This window comes from Pelobates fuscus, chromosome 10, assembly GCF_036172605.1.
Source record: "Pelobates fuscus isolate aPelFus1 chromosome 10, aPelFus1.pri, whole genome shotgun sequence".
Lineage (NCBI taxonomy): Eukaryota > Metazoa > Chordata > Amphibia > Anura > Pelobatidae > Pelobates > Pelobates fuscus.
In genome coordinates this window covers 66,144,939-66,158,289 of record NC_086326.1, presented here as the reverse complement: position 1 = coordinate 66,158,289, position 13,351 = coordinate 66,144,939, and positions in this window count along the sequence as shown.

Sequence of the window (13,351 nt, the reverse complement as noted above, 5' to 3'; positions counted from 1 at the left end):
TCTTTTAGGGGGAATGTGTAAATGACACGTTGCAGATGTAAACTTAGAAGCAATTGACTCATAATTTGCTTTTCATTATACCCAACATAAGGGGACAATAACTTACTGTGGTTTTAACTCTTCTACATAATCGACTATGGCCACAGAATGTATTTGTATAAGTTCGGCTTACTTTTCACATTGCGTTTTATAATACATGTTGACAACAATTTTTGTTTTGTTTTTGATAAGTTGATTGTGGACTGCAACAGCAGAGTGATGTGCTCACAGTGACCTCACCAGAATGAGGCTTACAGTTGGTATGTGTAATGGTCTTACCCTGTTTGGAGTCCAAAGTGCAGAGATGTTTGCTCATCCTTGCAGATAAACACAACCCACAGTAACCAGGTAAGAATCTACCTGGGCTGTGAATCTGTGCATGGGGGTTTGGCAGGAACAATAACCGGATACGAGGAAACAGACAAGTACAAATCCAGGAGAGTATTCAGGCAAGGTTCCAAAGGTCAGGGCAGGCAGCCAACAGGCAATAACGAAGATCCAGAAGCAGGGGTCACAAGCCAAGTCAGTCTTAAGCAACAGGAAACAATGAACGGACACTGCTCACAGGGAGAGGCAGTGTTACACAGCTGGATAACAAGCAGCCAATTTGCAAGATGCCACAGGTGGACTTAAAGAGACAGGTAGTAATCAAAGGAGAAGTCCAGCCCCCTAGTGCTGCAGACAAGGCCAGGTAAACAGTGCAAGTACTGTCTCAGAAGTGGCTCAGAGACAGGAGAGCAGACTTAGGATACAGAAGGACCCAGGATCAATTCCCCTGTAAGGCAACTGTGGGGTGGCCACACCTAGCTCTCTGGATGGCACAAGAAGAACCATGACAGTATGGACAATGTATAGTGATACCCCAAATAGGACATTTTTTAAGCCGGCCCATGTAATTTACCTCCATCAAACCATATATTTTTGAAACGTAGACACCCTAGGGTATTTCGAATGGAGGTATTTAACACTTTCCATGCACTAATTCTACCACCAGTCTTTGTCAAACTTTTGGGTAGTCATTTTTTTGTGTTATTTTTCTCTCACATTGTACTCTGGCATGGACTCTCAGTTCCTGTTATGTGTTACTGATATAGAACACCCCAATATGTGTTCAGCAACATCTCCCGAGTATAACAGTGCCCCCAATGTACAGGTTTTATGGGTTTTTGCAAACGTACAGGGGTCAAATGTGGGGCTTTCCCTTTTCCATGTTTGCACATTGAATTTTGCCAGATTGGTTTGCCCAGGAATGAAAATTAACCACATCATGGCATACCATTTGTAAAAGTAGACAACCCACAGTATTCAAAATGTCCAGTCTTTTGTAGTAGCCACTTAACCACAAACGCTTGCGAAACTTAGCGTTCATATTTGATTTTTACGTTTTACTGTTTTAAACACTCATATTTGTGTTCAGCGAAGTCACCCGAGTATAAAAATACCCACCATGTACAGGTTGTATGGTGTTTTGAAAAGGTACAGGGTCAATATAGAGCTTGCCCAATTCAGTTTGCCAGATTGGTTTGTTGGGTCTGTGTTGCCTTTTGAGACCATATGGTAGCCCATGAATGTAAAATAACCCCATCATGGCATACCATTTTCAAATGTAGATAGCCCAGGGTATTTCAAATGGGGTATTTCCTGTCTTTTGTAGTAGCCACAAGTTTTTATTAAAAAAAAATTCAATATATGTATACATTTTATATATACATATATATAATATGATTGTGTGTGTTGCAGCAGCTGTCCGGGTGGCTGGTCTCAGATGATCTTGGAGGTAAAGATGATGTATGTGGAGGTCCTGGGCTGGTGTGGTTACATGTGGTCTGCCGTTGTGTGGCCGGTTGGATGCACTGCCAAATTCTCTGAAACTCCGTATGGCTTATGGTATAGAAATAAACATTCAATTCACGGGCAACAGCTCTGGTGGGCATTCCTGCAGTCAGCCTGCCAATTGCACGCTCCCTCAAAACTTGCGACATCTGTGGCATTGTGCTCTGTGATAAAACTGCACATTTTAGAGTGGCCTTTTATTGTGACCAGCCTGATGCACACCTGTGCAATAATCATGCAGTCTAATCAGCATCTTGATATGCCACACCTGTGAGGCGGATGGATTACCGTGGCAAAGCAGAAGTGCTCACTAACACAGATTTAGACAGATTTGTGACCAATATTTAAGAGAAATAGGCTTTTGTGCACATAAAAAAAGTCTTAGATCTTTGAGTTCAGCTCATAAAAAATAGGGGCAAAAACAAAAGTGTTGCGTTTATAATTTTGTTTATTGTATATATACACACACACACTTCTTTCCAATATATGTATAATATATTATAATTAAAGCATTTTATAATCAATTATACATATATATATGATTTCATTATAAGTGTATTTTGAAATATATATGTATATATATTTTACTTTTTAGCAGCCTGGGGGACGGTCTGACAACTCAGACAGTCCCCCTGCTGGCAGCTCCTAGACTCCTATTGCGGCGATGTGATCATGGTGATCACATGGCCCTAGAGGGCCAGGGTGTCCAGAGCTGCTGCAGGGGAACTGCTGGGGTCTCTGGCATTCCCCCCTGACCGTAATCGCGGCGTATCGCAGGCAAGGCCGGCGCGTCCATAAGGCGGCACAGACGGCCGCCTTAGGGCGCACCGGCTCCGGGGGCGCAAGATTTCAGTGACCGGCAGGAGGGAAGCTCTCCCTCGTGCCGGCCACCATCTCCGCCCCCAGTGCGGCAGTGCGGCAGTGCTGCGATCAGGCACGGCGAGGGAGCTCTAACCTCTCTGCTCTGCTCCCTCGCGTGCTGTCTGCTTATGCCGCGGGAGCCGGAATATGATCAGCAGACAGCGCGCGAGGGAGCAGAGCAGAGAGGTTAGAGCTCCCTCGCCGCACCTGATCGCAGCACTGCCGCACGCCGCCCAGCAGCCCCACTGGACCCCAGGGAATGATCCACACCAGCTCTCCAGGTAGCTAAGCTGGGTGGATATTATTTATTTATTAAAATAATTTGTGAATGTATGTGATGTGTCTGTGTGTGAGAGTGTCTGTCTGTGTGTGTGAGTGTCTGTGTGTCTGTGAGTGTATGTGTGTGTGAGTGTCTGTGTGTCTGTGAGTGTGTGTGTGTGAGTGTCTGTGTGTCTGTGTGTGTGTCTGTGAGTGTGTGTGTGTGTGAGTGAGTGTCTGTGTGTATGTGTCTGTGAGTATGTGTCTCTGTGTGAGAGTGTCTGCGTGTCTTTGAGTGTGTGTGTGTGTGTCTGTGTGTCTGTGAGTGTGTATGTGTCTCTGTGTGAATGAGTGTCTGTGTGTCTGTGAGTGTGTGTCTGTGAGTGTGTGTCTGTGTGTGAGTGTCTGTGTGTGAGTATCTGTGTGTGAGTGTCTGTGTGTCAGGGTACCTGTGGTCTCTACCTCCGAAAGAGGTAGAGACTTAGCAGTTCCTCCATCCGGACGGTCTGATGGCTTCCTTCCTCGCGGTCTATCCGGTCATGCAAAGCCGGCCGCGAGGGAGTGACTGCCTTTTACAGCATCACGTCCGGAAGTACGTCAGGACACTACCGGAACGACCTGTCAGTCAAGTGCTGCAGGACCAAACAGGACGCATCAGAGGCGTGGTTACTTTTCTGAACAGGGTATTTAACGGAGCTTCTTTCGTCAGCTCATTGCCCTGTCGTGGTTCTAGCTTGTTCTAGTCACTCAGTGCTTGTATTCTGCTTATCCCCTTTGGTTTTGACCCGGCTTGTTTATTCTACTCTGCTTACCTCTGTATCCTTGATTCGGCTTGTCTCTCGCTCTCCTGTCTTCTGTTACCCTCGACCTCGGCTTGTCTTTGACTATTCTCCCAGTACTACTTACGTTAGTCCGGCCATTCTAAGGTCCGGTATACGTATCTGGCTACTGTTTGTACGCTGCGTGTTGGATCCCTGTCCCGATCCTGACATTACGACAGGGCCAATGGATCCTGCAAGTACAAACAGTCAGCTTGCTTCTCCTGATCCTAGGTTTGAAGCCATGGATCACAGAATGGATCAGATGGCACTTGCGCTACAGGCACTATTATCTCGTGCCAATAACCCACCAGAGGAGATACGTAATACCCCTATTTCTCCTGTCAGTTCAGGTTTAGAGGTAGCCACAGTGGGTGCTTCTTCTCGCATTACCCCCCAGTACGCTATGGTGGGGCGCCTGAGAAGTGTCGTGGTTTTTTAAACCAAATTAGTATCCACTTTGAATTGCAACCTCGCTCCTATCCTACAGATAGGGCAAAGGTAGGATTTATTATCACCCTACTTATTGAGAAGGCTCTGAGATGGGCCAATCCACTATGGGAGAACGATAACCCATTAGTATATAACTATAACGCATTTGTAGCTGCTTTTAGAAGAACATTTGACCCTCCAGGTAGAAAGGTTAATGCAGCCAGAGTACTGTTGCGCCTGAGACAGGAGAACCGAACACTTGTGGATTATGCACTAGAGTTCAGGTCTCTGGCGTCAGAAGTCAAGTGGAACGAGCCGGCGTACATGGATGTATTTTTGAATGGCCTATCTGATGTAATCCTTGATGAGGTTGCTACTAGAGAACTCCCTGAGAATTTAGAAGATTTAATTTCGTTCATCTCTCGTATAGATGAACGTTTAAGAGAGAGACAGAACACTCGAGAGAGGAACCGGAGACCTTCTTTTAGGTTAGCTCCCTCTTTTCCAAGTCCTGACTCCACGGTATCTTTGCTTCCTGAACCTATGCAGATAGGGTATACCCGCCTCTCTGAGGAGGAAAGACAGTACAGAAGAAGAGAGGGTTTGTGTATGTATTGTGGAGCCAAAGGTCATTTACTCTCGAACTGTTCTAACCGTCCGGGAAACGCTCGCACCTAAGTCTCTCTAGAGGACAGGCCTTGGGTGTTTCTATTTTGTCCTCTACTCCTAATTATAAAGATCACAGGCTTCTGCTACCAGTTTCCTTGACTTGGGAGAGGGAAGTAGTAAGGGCTATGGCATTGATAGATTCCGGTGCTGCGGAGAATTTTATCGACCAGGCCTTTGCGATTAAAAACAACATCCCATCCCAGCTAAGGGAGACACCCTTGGCCGTTGAGGCCATAGATGGTAGACCACTACTAGACCCTGTTATCTTTCGTGAAACCATACCCATTGATTTACATGTTGGTATCCTACACGTGGAGAATTTATCTCTTATGCTCATTTCGTCCCCTTCCGTTCCCATAGTTCTAGGGTACCCATGGTTGAAGAAACATAACCCTATTATTGATTGGGAGTTAGGGGAGATACTCTCGTGGGGCCAGGGCTGCCAGGATAGGTGTTTAAGCAAGGTTTCTCCCTTAGCTAATATTAACATACCGGAGAATCCCACTCAGTTCACAGAAAGACAAATACCAGACCTTTACCTAGACTTAAAGGCAGTATTTGACAAGAAGAATGCCGATTCTTTGCCGCCACACAGGTCATTTGATTGTAAGATTAAGCTTTTACCAGGCACGATGCCTCCGAGGGGCCATGTATATCCTTTGTCTGTTCAGGAAAACTCGGTTCTAGAGGAGTATATTCGGGAGAATTTAGAAAAGGGATTCATTAGGAGGTCTTCTTCTCCGGCCGGGGCTGGGTTCTTTTTCATTAAGAAAAAGGATGGCACGCTGAGACCTTGTATCGATTACCGAGGCTTGAATAAAATAACTGTCAGAAATGCCTATCCTATCCCACTGATTACCGAGTTATTTGATCGTCTTAAGGGCTCCAAGATCTTCACCAAGTTAGATCTTAGAGGGGCATACAATTTGGTGAGAATCCAGCATGGTCACGAGTGGATGACGGCATTCAATACCCGGTATGGCCACTACGAATACACGGTTATGCCATTTGGACTTTGCAATGCTCCTGCAGTATTTCAAGATTTGATTAATGAGGTACTTAGGGAGTTTCAACATGAGTGTGTTATTGTTTACCTGGACAACATACTAATACACTCTAAGGAGATTGAGACTCACCATAGACAGGTCAGAAAGGTATTACACAAACTTCTGCAACATGGTCTATACTGCAAATTGGAGAAATGCAGTTTTGATCAGTCTCAGACAGACTTTCTTGGGTACGTGATTTCTGGGGAAGGTTTTAAAATGGACCCTGAAAAACTATCTATTTTAGACTGGCCTTTGCCCAAAGGACTCAAGGCTATCCAGAGGTTTATTGGTTTTTCCAACTACTATAGGCGCTTCATTAAGGGATACTCCTCTATCATTGCGCCTATTACCAATATGACCAAACAAGGGGCTGATACTAAGGTCTGGTCTAAGGAGGCTCTTGTTGCTTTCAAGACTCTCAAGGAACTTTTTGCCTCGGCTCCCATTCTAGTTCATCCTGATACGACTCTGCCTTTCTTGCTCGAGGTCGATGCCTCTGAGACAGGAGTTGGGGCTGTTCTATCTCAAAGGTTAGGGGTGGACAAACCGTTACACCCTTGTGGTTTCTTCTCTAAGAAATTATCTGGGCCTGAGAGCAGATATGACATCGGGGAGAGGGAACTGTTAGCGGTCATTAAGGCTTTAAAGGAGTGGAGACATTTACTGGAAGGGACATTACACCCTGTTACTATATTAACGGATCATAAGAACTTGTCTTATATTGGGGAGGCTAAGCGCTTATCCGCCAGACAGGCTCGCTGGTCCTTGTTCCTCACTCACTTTAATTATGTACTTACTTATAGACCTGGTTCTAAGAACTCTAAAGCCGATGCTTTGTCTCGTCAATATGAACCATCCACTATAACTGAACCAGTCCTGTCCTCCATAGTTCCTAAGGGAAATATCATCGCAAACACGAATCTTAGGATTCACTCTCCATTGCTTTCCGAGATCATGAAGTCTCAGCATTTGGCACCCAAACAGACTCCTGGGGATCGACACTTCGTTCCTGCCACTCTCCAACTGGAGGTGCTACGCCGCAAAACATATGCTCTGGTCTCTAAAGATTTTTGGTGGCCTGACTTACGTAAGGATATTAAAGAATTCATCGGGGCATGTGAGGTTTGTACCAAGACTAAGCAACCTCATTCGCTTCCATGCGGATTTCTGCATCCTTTAGAGGTCCCTGAAAAGCCATGGTCCTGTTTGGCTATGGACTTCATTGTTGATTTGCCTATCTCTAAAAAGCAGACTGTTATCCTCACTGTGGTGGACAGATTTACTAAGATGGCTCACTTCATTCCCTTACCTAAACTCCCATCTTCGCCTGAATTAGCGGAGATATTCGCTAGGGAGATTTTCCGTTTGCATGGGATACCTTCCCAAATTGTCTCTGACAGAGGCTCCCAATTTGTTTCCCGTTTTTGGAAATCTTTCTGCTCCCAACTAGGCATCAAATTGAATTTCTCCTCTGCCTATCATCCTCAGTCCAATGGAGCTGCTGAACGCACTAACCAAAAAGTTGAACAATATTTACGTTGTTTCGTTTCTGAACACCAGGACGATTGGGTCGGTTTGATTCCTTGGGCGGAGTTTGCACATAACAATCTCATTTGTGATTCTACGCAGTCTAGCCCTTTTTTCTTGAATTATGGCTTTCATTCTTCCATCCTTCCTTCGGAGTCTTCTTCTCAAGGGGTACCGTCGGTGGATACTCATGTTGCCAATTTAAGGAAGTTGTGGGATCAGACTCGACAAATCCTTCTGCACAATTCCATGCTGGTTAAAAAACACGCTGACAAACGTAGAAGGGCAGCACCGGTGTTTGCTCCAGGCGATAGAGTATGGTTAAGTACTAGAAACATTCGGTTAAAGGTGCCGTCCATGAAGTTTGCTCCTCGATATATTGGACCTTACAGGGTACTGTCTCAAATTAACCCAGTTGCGTATCGTTTAGCGTTGCCTAATGCCTTACGCATTCCGAATTCATTTCATGCTTCCTTGCTAAAACCACTAATATGTAACAGGTTCTCCTCCACGATCGCCCCTCCTCGCTCTGTGCAAGTGGAGGGTCAGGAGGAGTATGAAGTCAATTCCATCGTTGATTCTCGAGTCTCCCGAGGGAGACTGCAGTATCTGGTCGATTGGAAGGGTTATGGTCCTGAGGAGAGAAGTTGGGTACCTCAGGAGGAGGTGCATGCTCCACGTCTCCCCAGGGCGTTCCACTCTCGCTTCCCTTCTCGCCCTGGTGTCTTCCGCCCGGTGGGCGTATCTGAGAGGGGGGGTACTGTCAGGGTACCTGTGGTCTCTACCTCCGAAAGAGGTAGAGACTTAGCAGTTCCTCCATCCGGACGGTCTGATGGCTTCCTTCCTCGCGGTCTATCCGGTCATGCAAAGCCGGCCGCGAGGGAGTGACTGCCTTTTACAGCATCACGTCCGGAAGTACGTCAGGAACGACCTGTCAGTCAAGTGCTGCAGGACCAATCAGGACGCCTCAGAGGCGTGGTTACTTTTCTGAACAGGGTATTTAACGGAGCTTCTTTCGTCAGCTCATTGCCCTGTCGTGGTTCTAGCTTGTTCTAGTCACTCAGTGCTTGTATTCTGCTTATCCCCTTTGGTTTTGACCCGGCATATTTATTCTACTCTGCTTACCTCTGTATCCTTGATTCGGCTTGTCTCTCGCTCTCCTGTCTTCTGTTACCCTCGACCTCGGCTTGTCTTTGACTATTCTCCCAGTACTACTTACGTTAGTCCGGCCATTCTAAGGTCCGGTATACGTATCTGGCTACTGTTTGTACGCTGCGTGTTGGATCCCTGTCCCGATCCTGACACTGTGTGAGTGTGTGTGTGTGTGTGAGTGAGTGTGTGAGTGAGTGTCTGTGTGTCTGTGAGTGTGTATGTGTCTGGGAGTATGTGTCTCTGTGTGAGTGAGTGAGTGTGTGCGTGCGTGAGTGAGTGTATGTGTGTCTGTGAGTGACTGTGTGTCTGTGAGTGACTGTGTGTGAGTGTGTGAGTGAGTGTATGTGTGTCTGTGAGTGACTGTGAGTGTGCGTGAGTGAGTGTATGTGTGTCTGTGAGTGACTGTGAGTGTGTGCGTGAGTGAGTGTATGTGTGTCTGTGAGTGATTGTATGAGCGTTGCATGTGAGTGTGTCAGTGTATGTGTTTGTCTGTCAGTGTGTGTTTGTGAATGTCTGTCAAATCCGTGAGAGTATCTTTGTCATTGAGTCTGTGTGTGACTATCAGAAGAACACTAAGGGACAGGGAAGGGAGGGGACCAATAATGGACGGGGAGAGGGGCTGGTTAAGAGGCACATAGGTGAAGATGTTATTTTTGAATGGGGGGGGGCAGAAAAATACATCTTCGCCTATGTACCCAAAAATCCTTGCACCGGCCCTGATCGCAGGTCCAGGTAAGTTCAGAGCTCCTACTAGGTACTTCCGCGGTCCTTAACAACCGGTTTTTGTTATATTTACAGTCGAGGCACTCAGAACAGGCAGAGAATCGGAAGCCTGCCTGATGGCTTCTAATGCTCTGCCTCACTACTGGGCTACACGTTGAGCAACCCACAAGTGACCACTCCAGGGGGAGCGATCACCCGGTGTTCTCCGGCGCGCACCGGCAGTGAGGCCTCAACATTGAGGCATCGCTACAATACCATGAAAGCTGCTGAAAGTGATCATGATCGCTTCCAGTGCTCTAATTCCCTTCGGATGTATCAGGTACTTCTGTGATACTTAAAGGAACACTATAGTCACCTAAATGACTTTAGCTAAATAAAGCAGTTTTAGTGTATAGATCATTCCCCTGCAATTTCACTGCTCAATTCACTGTCATTTAGGAGTTTAACCCATTCCCGACCGGGGACGGAAATTTTCCGTCAACCTTGTCCTTCAGTTAAGGACCGTTGACATAAAATTTCCATCATTTACTAAAGTTAACCCCAGATCGCCGCGATCGCGGGGTTAACGGTGCTCCGGTCTGCCTCTGTACTTCCGGGTTCTGTGTGAAGTACAGGGAGACGGATCAGTGCTGATCCTCCTCTCCCTGTGTGTAAAAAAATAAAGTTCAATCCCACCCCCCCTTTCCCCTGCTTTAATAAAATGAACCCCTTCCCTGCCAATAGATCACTGACTACAGTGATCAATTGGCAGGGTATACATTTTAATGTCATCTGTTTGTTTGTTTTTTAACCCCTGGTTAATTATTATTTTTTTTAACCCTCAGGGGTTACATTTATTTTATTCATTAATTTAAATATTTAAAAATTATATATTTAAACAGCCCAAGGACCCACCGGGATGCACTACCCAAGTTAGGGGTGCACTCCTGAACACAACAAGTCTTTTTCTGACGCTCGTAGGAGCTAATCAAGCAGAACGGCACACGCGGCCTGCCGGGGCCGGGGAGAGGCGGCCGCTCTCTCCAACACCGGATCCTCTCAGCAACGAAGGTGGTTTCCAATCCTCCCCCCCCCCCCCGGACCGGTGGGGGATATCCCGGTCCTCCTAGACAGACAGCCCAGGCAAGCTGACCAGCCCTAAGGCACACATAAGCGAGAGAAGCACGAGCCCGGTGAGGAGCACCCAAGATGGCCGCCCATCACAGTGCATATAGGGGAGCCACGACTGCCTGTATACAGCCCTCCTCCCTGGAGGCCCTCGACAGGCTCTGCATGGCCTTCTATGAGCTGCAGTGCAGCAGAGGTATGCCCAACCGACAAGCAGCACGAGCGGTGGCTATGTGGATCCGACCACTGACCCGCCACCGCCATTATGGCGCCCCACTGCAGGTGTTCCAAGCGGGCGCCCATCCAAACAAGCACCGACAAGCGAACAGGAGAGAGTCAGACCGCACCAACTCGAGCACAAGCACCTACCTACACACAAGCGGCAAGGTGAACGCTGGACAACTCCGAAGCCCCAGCGACGCACAGGCTCCCAGAACAGCCATCCGGCGACGCAGATACTTGCGCTCCCCAAGGCGGGAAAAGGTACCAAGATGCTCCCACTCCCAAGTTCACACAAGGGGAAAAGCCCACCAAGCAGACCACATAAGCACCCCACCTCACCTGAAGCTATGCATTAAGCGCAGCAAGACCCAGCTCATCCTAACCAACGCTGCACGCCAAGCAATCAAGCGGTTGCACATCCCACAGGTCACTACAAGAGCAGACTCCCAACACGGAAACACCGAAGACAGGAGGAACTGCCAAACAGAGCACCAGCGTTTCCCGGTGTCAGGGATCGGCTGAACTTGAACTGGACTTACCCGTTCGTGCCAGAGTCATGTAAACGGCTATGTACCTTTACCTATGGTTTATCATTTGGACACTGTCCAGACGTCAGTATCATTTGATTTTTCGTTTTTGCCTTTTTTATTGTTAATCTACTAGCCAATATACTACCTGTCTTTCCTAAGGCGCATTATGTGTTTCAAGTTAGCCCATTCAACATAGTGGATCATCTATCACAAATAAGGGTTGCAGGTCTTTTTGTGGGTTTTATACTCTTTATGATTACCGTACCTACTTCACTTGACTAACCAACCTGCAATGAGAACTATCCTTTGTTGATCTAGCGGATAGATATATTTGAATAGCCTGGTGTTTATCCTTTATATGCTGAGTGTGTGTACAGCGAGAGTCTTTGACCTAATGTTATGTTATTGAACGACAGATTATTAACCTTAGACGAGACCAATTTAATCCTACGAGTGCCTAGCATAGCATGCCGGAGCTAATATACTAATGTTATAAAGCAGAATGTTCTTATGTGTTTCTATATATATATATATATTTTTTTTTTTCTCTCTCCTCCTACATATCACAAGAGACCTGCAATTTTCTCTGTGAGTAACAGTGTGCTCAATTTATGATTATCGAAGTTAAATGCATAATTATTTTAGCATGTCATATTGCAAGAATGAGCAAGTTATTCCTAAGCCATGTTTATATCCAACCTGATGTCACATCATATGTATCTCTTAAAAAAAAAAAAAAAAAAGTGCATTGTTTATCTATTCCCCACTGTGACTAAAGTCTTGTAACCTGCATATGGATTGCCGTTGGGGTACCGTATGTAAGCCTGTGATTGAAATATGCACTGCAAAAATAAAGAATTAAAAAAAATAAAAAAAAATAAAAATAAATTATATATTTAGCTAGCTGGGATGGGTGGAAGTTAGTGGGGAATTGGGGAATTTGGTGTTAGGCTAACTAGGGGTTAACGTTAAAAAAAACTTTTAAAATAAGCTTTAAAAAGGAAAAAAACTTTTAAAAATGTTTTAGTAACGTTTAAGTAAAAAAAAAAAAAACACCCCCCTTTACCCAGTCTAAATAAAAATTAACCCCTTCCCTGCCAGTTAATCACTGCCTACAGTGATCAAAATACAGATCGCAGTATTATACTGTGATCTAATTTTTTTTAACCCCTGAGGATTAACTTTTATTTGGTTTTTTTTTTAACCCTCAGGGGTTCAATTTATTTAATTAATGAATTTAAATATTTAATAATTATATATTTTGCTAGCTGGGGTGGGTGGGAGTTATGGGAAAATGGGGAATTTACAGTTAGTGCTGCTTACTGCTAGTAAGGGGTTAATGGTAAAAGAAAAGTTTAGAAACATTTTTAAAAGTGTAAAAAAAGTTAAGATAGTGTAAAACATTTAATAAGAAAAAAAAAGTTTAAAAACGGGTTTTACAAAGTAAAAAAAGTTTTACAAAGTAAAAAAATACATTTAAAAATGCTCAATACCACTACACTTGGTACAAGCTAGCGGAAAAATGACCCCATGCTAAGGTTCAAAATATGCCTTTTGAATTACCCTGGGATGTCTTCTTTAAGAAATGGTATGCCTTTATGGTGTAATTGGATTATATAGTCTTGTAAAATACTCTAAAATGGGACGTGGACATAGCGTAAAAATTCAAAGTTTGAAAAAAAATGGAATGGCTGTGTCTCAAATGTGCCCCTTCAATGTCCACACATACCTGGCAAAGGTACATACGGGGGTATTGCTGTACTCAGCCGACATAGCTGAGCAACATATGAAGTAGAATACAGTCGTAGTGCACATAAGGTTTGCAAAATATACTGCGCAAACTCACTTGGTGTTTCAAAAAGGTAGAAAAAATTCTTATTACCACTACACTTGGTACAAGCTAGCGGAAAAATGATCCCACGCTAAGGTTCAAAATATGCCTTTTGAATTACCCTGTGATGTCTTCTTTAAGAAATGGTATGCCTTTATGGTGTAATTGGATTATATAGCCTTGTAAAATACTCTAAAATGGGACATGGACACAGCGTAAAAATTCAAAGTTTGAAAATAAATGGAATGGCTGTGTCTCAAATGTGCCCCTTCAATGTCCACATATACCTGGCAAAGGTAC